The sequence below is a fragment of the Nicotiana tabacum genome, chromosome 1 (assembly GCF_000715075.1).
Source record: "Nicotiana tabacum cultivar K326 chromosome 1, ASM71507v2, whole genome shotgun sequence".
Classification (NCBI taxonomy): domain Eukaryota; kingdom Viridiplantae; phylum Streptophyta; class Magnoliopsida; order Solanales; family Solanaceae; genus Nicotiana; species Nicotiana tabacum.
This window is the reverse complement of record NC_134080.1, coordinates 138,122,739-138,141,380: the sequence shown is the minus strand read 5'-3', so window position 1 is coordinate 138,141,380 and position 18,642 is coordinate 138,122,739.

Here is an 18,642-nt window from a genome sequence, read left to right as displayed (position 1 = left end):
TCGACACCAAGCTCCTGACCCAGTTCTCTAGATGGGGAATCACACCCAGCATCCAAATAATGGCTGCACCAAGTAAAACACCAGTAAGATAGGATGAAAAAAGAGAAGATAATAAACAAAAGTTAAAAGGTGGAATTATACTCATGTTTCATATTCCATTCCTCTGGAAATGGCATACTATCGGTTGGGATCAGGTCCGACGTCTTCACTCGAACTAATTGGCCAATCCAACCCCGGTCTCTGTCCTCATCTATGCTATAAAAGACCACCTTCGAAGACCTACGTTGAAGCTTTATTAGCCCACCTCGATAAAGTCGGGGCTATACAGACGAATGAGATGGCCGAGGGTGAAGGGAAGCCCCTCGACTTTGCTCACAAAAAATCAAAGCAATGTCATTATCCTCTAAAAAGAAGGATGAATCTGGCCGAGGGTGACCTGGTACTTCTTGCAAAAGTCCACAATGATTGAATCTAGAGGACCGAATGTGAAAGGGTAGGTGTAAACACTCAAAAATCCCTCCACATGCGTAGTGATTGACTCTTAGGGAAAGGGCACCACCACGTGCTTGTCTACCCAGTTGCAGTCCTTTTTAACTTGCTTTAAAAGGCCATTGGTGATTGTACATATATACCTAGACATTGGCTCACATCGGCCCGGAACTGAGGAGATCTTTTCAACTTTGAAATTGGAGTCAAGGACACAAGGCGGAGGAAATAATTCTTTAGGAATTGGCTCTTCCGTTGGTTGTTCGTCGGCCGGCTTAGACGAGGAAGCTTTTTCTTTCTACGGCATAGTTTTGGATGTTTTCGCCATTTTGTGTTTGAGTTTGAAGAGAGAAGAAGAGAATAAGACTTGGTGTTTCGAGAGAAAGTTGATAACAAAACTTGGAGATTATGCAGAACGGAAAAACTTAAAATATGTAAAAAGCTTTGGAGATTGAAAGAAACTGAAAGTGAAATTTGAATCAATTAGAAAAAGGGCCTATTTATGGGTTTCACGGCGACGGTTCAAAACCACTAGTGGCCGACCATCAAATGGCATACATTAAATGCCTGGGAAACTCCACTGGCATGCATCAAATGGCCGACGGTTCCATCTGGGAATTAAAATACCCCCAATGGGTCAAAAATTTGGTCATGGCAAAAAAGAAAAATGGAAAATGGCGGATGTGCGTGGATTTCACAAACCTAAACAAGGCATGCCCAAAAGACTCCTTCCATTGCCTTACATCGACCAACTCATCGACGCAACAGTGGGACACGAATTGTTAAGATTCTTGGACACCTACTCGGGTTACAACCAAATCCTCATTGAGGAGGAGGACCAGGATAAAACTACCTTCATCACCCATTAAGGAACGTACGGTTACAGAGTCATGTCGTTCGAGTTGAAGAACGTAGAGGCAACGTACCAAAGGTTGGTCACCAAGATGTTCAAGGATAAACTCGGCAAAACAATAGAAGTTTACATCGACGACATGATGGTCAAATCAAAAAGAAAAGAAGACCACATCGACCACTTGAAAGAGGCCTTCGGTATATTAAGGCAGTATGGCATGAAATTAAACCCTGAAAACTGTGCCTTTGGCGTATCCTCGGGCAAATTTCTCGGTTTCTTGGTATTACAAAGAGGCATCGAAGTCAATCCAGATAAATGAAAGCCATTGAAGGGATACCTGAAGTGTTAACCAGCAAGAAACAGGTGCAAAAACTGACTGGCCGTATAGCCACCCTGTCGAGATTCATCTCACAGTCATCCAACAGGTGCCATAAATTCTTCAACATGCTGATAAAAGACAACGGGCTCCAGTAGAATTCAAAATGCATCGATGCCTTGAGGGAACTATAGGCATACTTTTCCTCGCCGCTATTGCTCGCCAAAGCAGAACCTGGCGAATGCCTCCTAATATACTTGGCCATCTCAGAAGTTGCGGTAAGTGCATTGATAGTCCGCAAAACAAATGTACGCAATCTCCAATTTATTATATTAGCAAAACCTTGGTTGATGCCGACACAAGGTACCCCCCCACCTTGAGAAATTGGCCTTAGAATTGGTTATATCTTTACGAAAGCTTAGACCCTATTTTGAGTGTCATCCCATATCGGTGGTAACGACCTTCCCCCTATGGAGCATCCTACATAAACCCGAATTGTCGGGAAGACTGGCCAGGTGGGCCATATAATTAAGTGAGCACGATATAACATATCAGATGCGAACAACGATAAAAACGCAGATACTCGCCGACTTCGTTGCCGATTTTAGTGCCAAAATAATGCCCGAGGCCGAGTAGGAACCCTCTTGTACCCTTTTTGGGATACCCAACCTGTGGGTCCTATATACCGATGGCGCATCTAGCGCGTCAAGATCTGGAGTGGGACTCATACTCGAGGTCCCAATAGGCGATGTTATCCGCCAATCCATACGGTGCCCCGATATGACTAACAATGAGGTCAAGTATGAGGTCGTAATTGCATGATTAAAGCTAGCTCTCAAATACGGAGCATGACGAGTCGTCCTCAGATGCGACTAACAACTCGTTGTCAACTAAGTCACAAGGACTTTCCAAATCAAAGAACAAAGGTTACTAAAGTACCAGGCAAAAATTCATAAATTACTACCAGAATTCGATGAATGTCGACTCGACCAGATACCTCGAGCACATAATATCGAGGCATATGGCCTCGCTAAGTTAGCAATAGCTACCAAAAATATCATTAAAGAAAATGTGGTCACCGTCCTCCACTTGTCAATAGACCAACTTGAGGTACACTCTATAAACTTGACTTGGGACTGGCGCAACCACATCATAACATACTTGCAGGAGGTCGTGACACCGATGGGCCGCGACGGGTGCCTGAGTCCTACCTATCAAATAGCCCTAAGCATGCGTCTAAGATATGAACCTGAATAACATCTGCTGCATTACGAAAATAACAGATATGAAGGAAACATGCCATCAAGGCATATGTACATATATATGCAGAATACGGTGGGCGAGCCGACAAGGCTGCTATAGACAACTATACATCTAAAATTGAAAGCCGACAAGGCCACATACAACCTAACTAGACATACTGTCTACATACCTCTAATAGAAATATAACTGTACAAAGACAGGACAGAGCCACGTCATAACCATATACATATATCTTTCATACAACTGTTATAGTTCAAACAGTGCCATAGCAAAATCAAAAGTAGCTCAGGATCAAGTGGAGCACGCCAACTCTCGTTGATCAGGGATCCTAAGAAAGGGGGACCGTCAACTTGCCTACCTGCACCTACGGGCATGAAACGCAAGCCCCGTGAAATAGGGCATCAGTACGAAAAATGTACTGAGTATGTAAGGCATGAAAATTAGTACATAAAAGACATAGATGAAACATGGAATACAGAAACACATCTTTAAATCTGAATAACTTTATAAATTCTGAAACTTTTATAATGTCATGCACGTGCGTATAAATGTCGTGCCATGCATAGGTATGAGTGTACATAATATCATCAATCCACTGAGGGCATCCCATCATATCATCTCGGCCACTGTGGGCAACATCATCATCATATACCAACTGATCAAGTTGGTAGTACGTATATAATGCCGTAACCTTTTCTCATATCCCATATACATATATTTACATATATACGTGTATATAATGCCATCTGGTCATGGGTCAATACACATGAGTGAAATATATGAAAAATAGGTAATAATCTCAATATTCTTTCTTGATAAACTTTCCAACTGCGTATTATTCTAAGACCTATGAACAGAAAATAATAATAAGTTTCATGGGGAATCAAGAATATAGACACCCCTAGTAATTCTATGAATAGAGTAATTTATGGAAACTGTGTGTTTGCTCGTTTCTTCAGTATCATATGGACCATGCCAAAAGAAAAAAGGGAGGGCCTTAACATACCTGTTTCTGGAATTATTTGAACGGAATATCCCGTTGGAGAACCTTCGTTGATTGAACTTAGAAAAAAAATCGGATTCCTGCTTTCTAAATCCTTGAACGAAATTATTCTTGCTTCTTTGAAATTTATACAAAAAATTTTGCTTTGGATTTCGTTGAAATTTTTTGATGAAATTGCTTCTGCTCTTTTGAACCAAATGAACGAAATTTGCAAGATTAATGGATAACTGGATTCTGCTTTAGCGTCATTTGGTATTGGCTAGCTTTTAAGCATTATCCATCTGACTCGGGCATCATATTTTAGAACATCTGATCTTGGATAATTGATTGAAGAAGGAACAATGAATTGCTAAACAGAAGTACCGGTTATCCTTATCAAACGTAAAATGAATTGCCACATGGCATAATGGGTCCTTACATTGCCACATGGCATGATGACTAATGAGTCATTTTTGTCATGGTGGCTTTTTGTGACATTTTAGATGGGTATATTTTATAAATTTTTATCCACTTATTAGTTAGCTGGGTAATGTTCTATTACCCGATAATTAATCAATTGCCGGCATAATTTAAAAATTACCACGAATTGCTTAAAATTCTATTTATTTTTAAAAATACCTCATATATACTTTATATATTATACTACCATGATTATATCGTACCTTGCATGGTACTAGTTCATATTTATCGGGTATTATCGCTCGACTCGTATTTCATTCCAAATTGGCACTTTCAACGAAACTCGTTTTCTTTAATCCTTGTACCCTTTTGTCCTCCATAACACTTATTTATCGCTTGTTATCAATAGCATAAGTACGTTAACGTAAAGATGATCTCATCCCCGAGTCTATGCCGGTTAACTGAAAACGAAATTTTAACGTACGAAAACGCGAGATGTAACATTCTTCCCCCCTTAGAAACATTCGTCCTCGAATATTCAACTCCCCGTGATTCATATAACTTGTCAGGGTCGCATTTTTAATAACACTACTTCCAACTCTCCCTGTAGAAGCTTAATAATCCAATTCCACACCAGACCACAATTATCAATAACGACAATGGCCTCGCATGACCAATGACAATAACCAACACAAGAATTTATACACGTACCTTATGATTATGACGTCTCAGTCGGACCCTTCTCTGGAGGAGGAAATAAGTGGGGATATCTAGACTTCATATTTTCCTCAGCCTCCCAAGTCATTTCTTCCACATTGTTGTTTCTCCAAAGTACTTTCACGGAGGCTACCTCCTTATTCCGCAGCTTGCGAATTTGTCGGTCTGGGATGACAACCAGAACTTCCTCTTATGATAAGTCTTCTATAATTTGTACATCATTTGTGGGCACCACTCGAGTAGGATCGCCAATGCACTTCCATAACATAGATACATGAAAAACTGGATGGACAGACTCCTATTTCGAGGGCAATTCTAACTCATAAGCTAATTGGCCCACTCTCCGAATGATCCTATAAGGCCCAATATACCGTGGTCTAAGTTTGCCTTTATTGCCAAACCTTATCACACCCTTCATAGGTGACACCTTTAAGAATACCCAGTCATCAACCCCGAACTCTAAATCTCGACGCCGCATGTCAGAATATGACTTCTGACGACTCTGAGCTGGCAATAGTCGATCCTGAATCAATTTTACTTTTTCTATGGCTTGCTGAACCAGGTATGGCCCGTGTAATCCAGATTCTCCAACATCAAACCACCCTATAGGCGACCTACTCTTCCGTCGGTAAAGAGCTTCGTATGGAGCCATCTGAATACTGGAATGGTAACTATTATTACATGAGAACTCAATAAGTGGTAGATGATCATCCCAACGACTTTTAAAGTCTATTACACAAGCTCATAACATATCCTCCAGTATTTGAATAGTACGCTCAGCCTGTCCATCTGTCTGGGGATGAAATGTTGTACTAAGACTTACTTGAGTCTCCAATCCTTTTTGGAAGGACCTCAAGAAGTTAGTTGTAAATTGAGCTCCTCTATCCGAGATAATAGATATAGAAATGCCATGCAGTCGTATTATGTCACGCCCCAAAATCCGAGGAGCGCGACCGGCGCTCAACCGAGTAAACCCGACTGAGCAAGCATGTTATGTTTCATTCTACCCAAACTAATTCATGAATAAATAGGAGATGGACTCCATTACTCATACTTAATAAGTATTTGATTAACAACTTCCATTTCATTTTCATAAGCCGGTTAAATCCTAATAATCAAAATATTACAAGCTTTATGAATCTGTGCCAAACATCAATATTTCTACTTTGATACCAACACCCAATTCTACCCACAACTTCTCTACGGAGCCTCTAAATATAACTAAAGAATAATATGGAAATGCCAGAAACAAGGCTCTGGCTATACCTCTAAATACAAAGTACATGATTAAAAACAGTGCAAGACCCCGAAATGAAGTGGGGCTCACCAAATTAGCTGAAAGGAAGATACGTCACTAGCTGTGACCAACACTGCCTACTATGGAACCACCTGCATCCATTTAAAGATATAGCGCACCCGGCACAAGGGACCTTAGTGCCATCGAATAGCACTAGTATGTATAACTAAACACCGTCTAGTTAGAAAGAACTTTCATACAATAATAAGAAAATCAAAAGTGCAACTCAAACACTTTAAATGATCACAACATTATCAAATAAAAGAATCATGCCATTTTTACATCATTTTCCCATAACCTTTAGTTCGGGGGCATTTCATACTATTCAACATTGTTCAAAATACCACCGCTATCTTGAGCGTAGTCCGATCTCGACCCGATCGGCTAGGTCGCCTCATTTGAGACATATACTTCAATCACAATCTCATTTTTCCTTTCTCCAGAATTCATTCACAATACCACCGCTATCTTGAGTGGAGTTCGATCTCGGCCCAATCGGCTAGGCCGCCTTACCAAGGCATTGTTCCCTTCTCATTAATCATTTCATTTCACATATGTCATTTTATCGGCACTGGGGGCCACAACTCCTCACATCATTCTTGGCACTAGGCCGCATTTTAAAACTCAATCTCTTTTTTCCCACATTTCGCATCATTTCCACATATTTCACATCAATATCAATTCCAACAACAAGCCATTCAATTCAAGATGTCAAGTACACCTGAGAGGAATCATGAATCTTGGGCATATACAATATTTTAGAAATCATACACCTCAAGTTATTAACAATGGAACTTTAAACACAACAAATTCTCACAAAAAGGAGGGGATACACCAACTCGCAATAAAAACACGCCTCAAAGGCATAAGCAAGCAATTACACCAATTATCCTTGAATTACTCTTTTACAATCATGACAATAAATAATTTCAACATCGAAGTATGTAACAACTTAGATCATATTGAATGTACTTATAAGGCAAAACATTATCTCGAACAGCCGTTTATGGGCATAAATTGTGTACAAAGCCTTTAGGGCACTTTATCATTGAAGTCATTTATGGAAATCAGAGGCAAGGCTCATTTCATAGTCTATTTTATATTTCCGCGTGTCATAGGCATCACCATGCACCATTTCAATTCAAGTTCTCGGCACGTTGGCCATACTCTATTTCCCAAATTCATTTTGATTTATTTCAAACATCTCTACCCATAGAGGATTTCACATAGTTTGGTATAACAATCTCAATTTAAACTTGACTTGAAATCTAGGCAATTTAGCATATACTTCACATTCTTCACATATCCCCAATTTACCAAGAATAGCATATTGAACACATTGAGGTACATCTTTCACATATATTCTTGCAACACCCAAATCCTTCGAAATAATGAATACTATATAAATCAAATTCCGGACTTACAACATATGCGGGGACACCAGGGGAGCTCAATTTCTAAGAAGAGGGAGTTTTAGCCATACATACCTGAAATTTGCCCCTTAATGATACTACAATGATCCAATACACTTAAGTAACTTCATTCTACAATACAACATTCAATAGGGCTAATATTAGTAATAAATTCCATAACTTAAGCTATTTAGGCATATTATCAAGCACCTTGTAGGTATAGATCTATACACCTCATAACTATAGTATTGGTTCATCCAACTATCACCATTAACTAACAATTCATCCCACCATTATTCTTTAACAATTTATACTCCTAACATCACATGTGTGATCAACCATTCTTACCCAACCAACGAAATTCCATCAAATAATCACCTTTAAATACCTACAATGGTCATGTATTTAAATTGGGAATTTATGGCTTCCAATCACCATACCATAAGTTGTAATACTTGATTCATACTCATAATTCCATGATAACTCCATATATGTAAGTCTAAGGGTAAAAGTTTACCTCTTGTAGACCAAATCTTGAAAGACAACTTTGGGGTGTTCTTGAGATTTTGAAGAAATCCTATGAAATCCAATCAAAATCATGTTGTAACTAGTGATTGAGAGGTGAAATCACCATGAAAACATACTTAAAAACTCACCTTATGTGTGTAATTGAAGCCTTGACCGAATGGGTGATGGAGAGGATGCCCTAGTCTTGAAAAATGACTTAAATCCTCTGCTTTCCCGTCCTTAGGTGTATTTAGGGGTCTGCTACTAGCGAGCCCGCGCTAAGGAGGCATAATACTTCGCAATATGCGCGGCCGCACTAATGGTCGCGCTAAGGCCGCGTATATGACACATGCCCAGTAAAATGGCTGTAGCTTTCTGTATACACCTCCAAATTACAAACGATTTGATGAGTTAGAAACTAGACTCAAAGGAATTTAATTTGATAGGTTGTGTATCAGACAACTCCTTATATAACTGGAGATATTATCGTCCAAAGTGAGGTCTTGTGCGCACTCATTTACAACTTTAGTCTATTATGAAATTTTCCAACTTGGCTTAGACTTAGGCCTCTTTTTGGACCCCAAATCACTTATAGTATGACTTATACGCTTATTAACATATCCATTTGATATCCATCATATCATGAATCTTCATTTGCACACAAAATAAAATAATTACCTACCTTGGCACCACGAAATCTTAAATTTCTTGGAAAAAATTTTTGGGGCCTTACATTCTCCCCCCCCCTTAGGATCATTCGTCCTCGAATGAGGATCGAGGTTCATTCATTAGCCATTCTTATGTAACTTCAGCTTGTTCACATCATGAAATATATCTACAGCCCCGAATTTGGCTAACTCCATAAATTTCCAAAAATTTCGCCAGAGTTTCCTTTGTAACTAGGTCTATTCACCTATCAGAGAACCACCAAAAGCATCCTAAAAACACATCTACATTATCATGATGATACCTGGACATGGACTGCACATTTTAAATCATAGCACCTACAAGGTACCTTTCAAACCAAAACTTATTATTACACAATCAAGCGAATCTTTCCACGACACTTTCGGCCTTCAAGGTGGCCTCCTCGACTTACAAGATTTACCACAACCCATTCGTGAAAACAATCCCAACCTTCAAACTTATCTAACAAGGATGACAACTAGATACCTCGTATAAGCTAACTATCCATTAACTTCACGTTCAATAGTTTCTACTGGGATAATGCACAATAGGTCTCCAACTACCTTCTTAGACATAGTCATATGAAAACACATAATACATGTAGAACAACGATGGTAAACATCATACTCATAGCACGGCCCAATGTGAACTACACTTAGGCAACCTTCATTATCAACTCACGTAACATCTTTAGGGGAAAGTATTAAGAATAACTCCTTCACCTTCCTAAACTCTAAATCTCTACACGAACGCACATGCTAAACCTTTGATGACCTTCCACAATTACTCTAAGATGTGCTATCATAAACTGACGGTAAAATTACCTATCGAATATATGGGATCACACGGGGATACTTTCTCTTTGACATGTGTGAACCTTCAATACCCAATAGATCTAATACAATAAGGAGCAGCGGAGTTCAAGATTGGGCTGGAATTATTCAAGAATCCATTTAGGCACTGAGCAGAGTATTTCATGAGGTTACATGCTAAGAGACACGAGGATTTCTATTAATGATGCCGATATGGTTAATCATTGTGACGACATCAACTATTAGACAATTAAAGCATAGGGGTAACTCGTACATTGGCAATAGGAACCATTAAGGAGGAATATTCAAGTACATGACCCAGTCGCCTCCTGGAGTGTAGGGAAAATCCAGTTATCAAGAATGAGAATATTCTGGTACCTTGAATGCGATATGATTTTCAAAACACATGAAGTTGAATTACACTCTTAACGTTAACTGACACAAGGAATATATGCCACAAGCCTATAAGGATAAAAAGAAGTTGAACACTTATGAGATTATCATACTTCAAACAGCTTAACCCTTCCTGATAATTGATACTATATGAGAGAAGTAAGGATACAATAACTTGCCTTCCAAATCAATATACTCATGATATGTGCAAAAATCTGAAGGCATCTAATCTCAACCTTTCACGAGTGAAATCACATAGCTAGGACATCTTAATATTGGGACGAAATCATGTATTGGTTAGAGGGGTTCTAATGGCTAACATGATGCTCCGGGGAGAAAGACAAATAATACCCCTACCCACCCAGAAAGGTGGAATACCATGGGTAGCAAAAACTCCTCGCACATGACAATGATATAGTCAATGATTCTAGAAGTCGAGGGTGTAAAGACAACCAAACTCAATGAGACAGTGCAAAATAATCATAGAAGGTTTGTAGGTGTTCATGATGAACACTCCACGGGTTTTGACTTGAAAAAGGAAGTGTCATAGTGACACCTAGAAGGGCATGTTCTCTCATGGTTATCGAACAAGTGTTGGGATCTAGCACAATGAATTCACTAACTAGGGAATACAATTAACACATTGTGGAGGTATAAAGAGAAAATAATCATTTGTTATGAGCTACATACTTCTGCTATATTAACTCCCAGACTGCAATACAAGACCACATCATGGGTGACCACAATACTAGAAACCAAGTGAGCTACTTGCTACGGGATATCTTAAGTGGACACGAAAGTTATGGCGACAAAAGATCTTCCTGTGATGGGGATGTGAGGATCTCAATTTTCATAAAGACTTTATGCACACGGTGACCATTTTGATTGATATGCACTCATATGATAGGTGTTGACACATGCTCTCATGTTACTTTAATAGTGAGAAGGTTTCATGATGATATTCGCAAGAGAGTAGATTGGTTGTTCAAACCAATCTACACGTATAAGCCATATACACGACAGAGTAAAAGAGTCGTGTAAGTCATGTATAAGCCATATACATGACTGAGTAAAAGAGTGACTCGAGAAGGATCGCAATGTTGGGATGCTTTGCATGGAACTTGACACCACATAGGTAAACTTTATGATGGTGCATGTATAGGCACAAGTGAGCAGATGTTGTCCATTTAAATGAAACGTTTCTGTAAGAAATTCATCGGGAATAGTCCCTTGTTGAGAATTTAGGAAAAGCAAGTAGGAAGTATCAATAGTGTTATAACTCAATTTAGGAACATAATTATAGAGCTCGATTCCATTTGAGGCTATAAGTAAGAGAACCGTGATCGGGAGACTTTGTGAATAATACGTCTCAATCAAAGAGCAGGTGCATGCAATGTTTTGTGATTTAGATTCTTTTTAAGAACATATCTATGCAGGCTCCCAATATAGGTGTACGTATAAAATAGGAAAAGTATGTGGCGTTCAAAATGACGTACTAATGGGTCACTTACTTGGTGATTCTAGATTGGTGGGGCAGTGCCTTAACTGATGCACCCCGACTTCATACCTTTAACATACATTGGTAACATACTGATATACTACATGATCCGGTGGTGCAGTGACATTAATAGGAACAAGGGTACTCCCCTTAGCAACAAGTTCTACCAATCTCTCCATGGCTCGACACATTCTCCTAACAAGTCCTTGGGCAATCCACTTGGACTCAATGGTGGGATCAATCCCTCCTTACATGCTTCAAATTCGCGAATTATGGTATCAGGATTACCAATCTTGAGAATAAGACTTAGAGAGGAAATCAACTCCCTATCTTGAGCTATATCGCACGATCTGGAGTATCGAAGAAGGGTGAAATTCCTAAATGCTCAAGTAGCCTCCAACTTATAGATGTGGTCGACAACACACCGATAAGAAGGACTCTACTACACACGACTCCGAGATATCCTAGGACACTTTAAAACATTAGGCTCTGATACCAAGTTTGTCACGCCCCAAAATTCGAGGAGCACGACCAGCGCTCAACCGAGTAAACCAGACTAAGCAAGCCTGTTAGGTTTCATTCTACCCAAACTAATTCATGAATAAATAGGAGATGGACTCCATTAATCATACTTAGTAAGTATTTCATTAACAACTTCCATTTCATTTTCATAAGCCGGTTAAATCATAATAATCAAAATATTACAAGCTTTATGAATCTGTGCCAAACATCAATATTTCTACTTTGATACCAACACCCGACTCTACCCACAACTTGTCTACGGAGCCTCTAAATATAACTAAAGAATAATATGGAAATGCCGGCAACAAGGCTCTGGCTATACCTCTAAATACAAAGTACATGATTAAAAATGGTACAAGACCCCGAAATGAAGTGGGGCTCACCAAATCAACTGAAAGGAAGATACATCATTAGCTGTTAAAGATATAGCGCCCCCGACAAAAGGGACCTTAGTGCCAACGAATAGCACTAGTATGTATAACTAAACACTGTCTAGTTAGAAAGAACTTTCATACAATAATAAGAAAATCACAAGTGCAACTCAAACACTTTAAATGGTCACAACATTATCAAATAAAAGAATCATGCCATTTTCACATCATTTTCCCATAACCTTTAGTTTGGGGGCATTTCATACTGTTCAACATTGTTTACAATACCACCGCTATCTTGAGCGGAGTCCGATCTAGACCCGATCAGCTAGGTCGCCTCATATGAGACATATACTTCAATCACAATCTCATTTTCCCTTTCTCCAGAGTTCATTCACAATACCACCGCTATCTTGAGTGGAGTCCGATCTCGGCCCGATCGGCTAGGCCGCCTTACCAAGGCATTGTTCCCTTCTCATTAATCATTTCATTTCACATATGTCATTTTATCGGCACTGGGGGCCACAACTCTTCACATCATTCTTGGCACTAGGCCGCATTTCATAACTCAATCTCTTCTTTCCCACATTTCACATCATTTCCACATATTTCACATCAATATCAATTCCAACAACAAGCCATTCAATTCAAGATGTCAAGTACACCTGAGAGTAATCATGAATCTTGGGCATATACAATATTTCAGAAATCATACACCTCAAGTTATTAACAATGGAACTTTAAACACAACGAATTCTCCCAAAAAGGAGGGGATACACCAACTCGCAATAAAAACACACCTCAAAGGCATAAGCAAGCAATTACACCAATTGTTCTTGAATTACTCTTTTACAATCATGACAATAAATAATTTCAACATCGAAGTATGTAACAACTTGGATCATATTGAATGTACTTATAAGGCAAAACAGTATCTCGAACAGCCGCTTATGGGCATAAATTGTGTACAAAGCCTTTAGGGCACTTTATCATTGAAGTCATTTATGGAAATCAGAGGCAAGTCTCATTTCATAGTCTATTTCATATTTTCGCGTGTCATAGGCATCCCCAGGCACCATTTCAATTCAAGTTCTCGGCACGTTGGCCATACTCTATTTGCCAAATTCATTTTGATTTATTTCAAACATCTCTACCCATAGAGGATTTCACATAGTTTGGTATAACAAGTTCAATTTAAACTTGACTTGAAATCTAGGTAATTTAGCATATACTTCACATTCTTCACATATCCCCAATTTACCAAGAATAGCATATTGAACACATTGAGGTACATCTTTCACATATATTCTTGCAACACCCAAATCCTTCGAAATAATGAATACTACATAAATCAAATTCCGGACTTACAACATATGCGGGGACACCAGGGGAGCTCAATTTTTAAGAAGAGGGAGTTTTAGCTATACATACCTGAAATTTGCCCCTTAATGATACTACAATGATCCAATACACTTAAGTAACTTCATTCTACAATACAACATTCAATAGGGCTAATATTAGTAATAAATTCCATAACTTAAGCCATTTAGGCATATTATCAAACACCTTGTAGGTATAGATCTATACACCTCATAACTATAGTATTGGTTCATCCAACTATCACCATTAACCAACAATTCATCACACCATTATTCTTTAACAATTTATACTCCTAACATCACATGTGTGATCAACCATTCACACCCAACCAACAAAATTCCATCAAATAATCACCTTTAAATCCCTACCATGGTCATGTATTTAAATTGGGAATTTATGGCTTCTAATCACCATACTATAAGTTGTAATACTTGATTCATACTCATAATTCCATAATAACTCCATATATGTAAGTCCAAGGGTAAAAGTTTACCTCTTGTAGACCAAATCTTGAAAGACAACTTTGGGGTGTTCTTGAGATTTTGAGGAAATCCTATGAAATCCAAGCAAAATCATGTTGTAACTAGTGATTGAGAGGTGAAATCACCATGAAAACACACTTAAAAAGTCACCTTAGGTGTGTAATTGAAGCCTTGACTGGATGGGTGATGGAGAGGATGCTCTAGTCTTGAAAAATGACTTAAATCCTCTCCTTTCCCATACTTAGTTATATTTAGGGGTCTTCTACTAGCGCGCCCGCGCTAAGGAGGCAGAATACTTCGCAATATGCGCGGCTGCGCTAAGGCCGCGCATACGACACATGCCTAGTAAAATGGTCGTAACTTTCTGTATATACCTCCAAAGGACAAACTGTTTGATGCGTAAGAAACTAGACTCAAAGGGCATTAATTTGATAGGTTGTGCATCACACAACTCCTTATATAACTGGAGGTATGATCGTCCAAAGTCAGGTCTTGTGCGCACTCATTTACAACTTTAGTCTATTATGAAATTTTCCAACTTGGCTTAGACTTAGGCCTCTCCTTAGACCCCAAATCACTTATAATATGACTTATAGGCTTATTAAAATATCCAATTGATATCCATCATATCATGAATCAATTTTCCGGGGCCTTACATATTATCTCCTTAATATAAAGCCTCGCATAATCCTCTGAGGAATATGCAGTTCTAACGGGCAGAAATTGGGCTAACTTTGTAAGCCTATCAACAATCATCCATATCGAATCGAACTTATGCTGGGTACGAGGTAAGCCTACGATGAAGTCCATATTGATTATTTCCCATTTCCAAGTCGAAATCTCTATAACCTGCAACAATCCATTGGGTTTTTGATGCTCAATCTTAACCTATTGACAGTTAGGACACTGAGCAACAAATTTTGCTATATCCTTTTTCTTTCCGTCCCACCAATATATTCCATGATGTCATGATACATCTTTGTCACTCCTGGATGGATAGAATAACAAGAATAGTGAGTTTCTCCTATAACCTGCCGACGCAGCCCTGCAACATTAGGCACACATAATCGTCCTCGATATTTGAGGACCCCATCTCCTATAATTTCAAATGGCATCTTCTCCTTCTAAAGGGTAGTATCCCTATAGTGAACTAACACAGGATCCTCGTATTGGCGTTCCTTCACTTCAGTTACTAAAGAGGATGTTGTCGTATCCTGAAGAGTAATTCCAACGTTACCTGAGTCTAGTAATCGAACCCCAAGACTAGCTAGCTGATGAATCTCATAGGCTATTCCCCTCTTTTCTAGCTGTAAATACGATAGGCTACCCATAGATATATGGCTGAGGGCATCGACTGCTACGTTCGTCTTCCCCGGATGGTATAAAATATCAACGTCATAGTCTTTAAGTAGCTCCAACCATCTCATTTGACATAGATTCATTCCTTTTGCTTGAAGATGTACTGGAGGCTCTTATGATCCGTATAGATATCAACATGAATGCCATACAAGTACTGCCTCCACATCTTTAGTGCATGAATCACCACGGCTAACACTAAATCGTGGGTTGGTTAGTTCTTCTCGCGCTTTCTTAGTTTCTAGAAGCATAAGCCACAACCTTACTATGTTGCATCAGCACACAACCAATCCAATGCCTGAAGCATCATAATAGATCACATAACCATCAGTCCCTTCTGGAAGTGTTAGAACCAGTGCTGAGGTTAATCCGTCCTTTAATGCCTGAAAACTCCGTTCGCAAGCATCAGTCCACTGAAACTTTGTTCCCTTCTAAGCCAACTTTGTCAAAGGTGTTGAATGGGAAGAAAATCCTTCCACAAATATCCTTGTAATAACCTGCCAAACCAAGAAAGCTACGAACCTCCGTTGATTTTGTGGGTCTAGGCCAAGTCTTTACTGCTTCAATCTTTTGTGTATCCACCCGGATACCTTCACCCGAAATGATATGCCCAAGGAAAGTTACAGAGTTCAACCAGAATTCACATTTAGAAAATTTTGCATACAACTTCCCTTCTTGTAGAACTCTAAGCACAGTATGCAGATGATCGGCATGCTCATTCTCTGAACGAGAATACACCAATATATCATCAATAAATACAATTATGAACATATCTAAAAAAGTCTTGAACACACGGTTCTTCAAATCCATGAATACTGCTGGGGCATTGATAAGACCGAACGATATAACCCGAAACTCAAAGTGCCCATATCTAGTCCTGAATGATGTCTTCGAAATATCTTCATACTTAACCCTTACCTGATGGTACCCAGACCTCAAGTCTATCTTTGAAAAACACTTGGCACCTTGCAACTGATTGAATAAATCATTAATACTCGGGAGCGGATACTTATTCTTGATTGTCACCTTATTCAGCTGCTTATAATCAATACACATTCATAAGGAACCATCTTTCTTTCTCACAAACAAAACAGGTGCCCCCCACGGTGACCTACTAGGTCTGATAAAGCTTTTTTCAAGCAAGTCCCTTAGTTGTTTCTTTAACTCTTTTAGCTCTGCGGGGGCCATTCTATTGCGAGGAATAGATATTGGGTGAGTATCTGGTAGTAGGTCAATAGAAAACTCAATTTCTCATTCTGTCGGAAGACCTGGAAGCTCATCAAGAAAAACATCGGGAAACTCATTTACCATAGGGATGGTGAATGGTTGGTGACTCTACTTCCACATCCTGAACCCAAACTAAGTGATAAATACAGCCCTTTCTGATCATCTTCCTTACCTTGAGATAAGAAATGAATCTTCCTCTCGGCGATGCTGTATTACCTTTCCACTCCAAAAAAGGCTCCCCTGAAAATTGAAATCGGACTATCTTTGCTCTACAAAAAAGGTTGGCATGACAAGAAGCAAACCAATCCATACCCAACCAATCAACGTTGGCATGATGATGACCTTTGCATGGTTTTCTAGAACATGGCATTTAATGCTCTTATCAGTTGACGTCACAGAAATGATGACCTCGAGACGACAGTTCAAAATTGTTTCCTATTACTTCATTCTAGGAAACGTGGAGACTATCTATATACGGTGAAATCGGAGGGTCCGATTTCTTGCCATTAAGGTGTGTTCGGGGAGTCATATCGATATCTCAAGGCTGTTGGGTTGCAGTCGAGTTCTCTCCCTCGAGGTTCATTTACACTCGACCTAACGATGATCCCGAGGGTGGGGAATTCCCAAGGCGAGCAGATAGCACCAGTAGAGTCTAATATCATGTCTAGCCATCCCATCTCCGTATCTTTACAATTAATGCATTCTGTACTATGTTGTATTTACCCTCCTATATAAAGGGGATCCTCACTACTTTGTAAGGGGCTGCCATTGCTCCAACCATTCTACATAAGATCAATAACAACTCTCTCTCTCTTTTCTCTCTAACTTACACGTTCGAGACTACCTCCCTCATTTATTACTTTCATACTTGTTCTTCACTTATTGCTTGATATTGGCCGTAAAGAGCCTTTTTTTAATCATATACTAATTGTTATTCCCTTCACGGTTACCCCCGATAGCTCGAGCTCGAGCCCAGGCATCAACCTCAAGGCCCCTCACCGGCCAGTTCGAGGATGAATAACTGATATCGATCATAATTCTATTTTAGCTCGCATTTCATCTCTTGTCTTCATACGCATAGCATCAACTGCTATAACAACTAGCGTAAAAATACATCACGCATGTTTAGAGTCCCATTTAAAAGTTTAATTGTTATTAAACATACACCAACACCTGGAACACCCACACCGTTTTCTCCGTGGTCCTCAAGATTGTTGTTTTCACATCCATTCACTGAGTTAGACATTTTGTCCTGAAATAGAAGATTTTGGACAAGAAAAATCATGAAAGATAACCTGCGTTATGTAGTAAAACCAACAAGAAAATAATCACTATTATTTTAAGCCCCACGATGGGCGCCAAACTATTTACCGTGAAAATGGTAATAATAATTTAATTTGATTATGGTACTCTAAAAATGCATGATCTATTTTTATGCTAGTTGGTAAGCAGTTGATGCTATGTATGTGAAACTTAGAAATGAAATAAGAGTTAAGGATAAGGCGATAACCAAACCGATAGGTTAACAATCGGAGCCTCGAGCTTGTCGATTCGGGGGCCTTAAGGTCGATTCCGGAGCTCGGCTGTGAGCTATCGAAGGTGGTCGAGGTATGACTAATAGTTATAATAAAATCAACGAAGGCTATTTATGGCTAATAGTA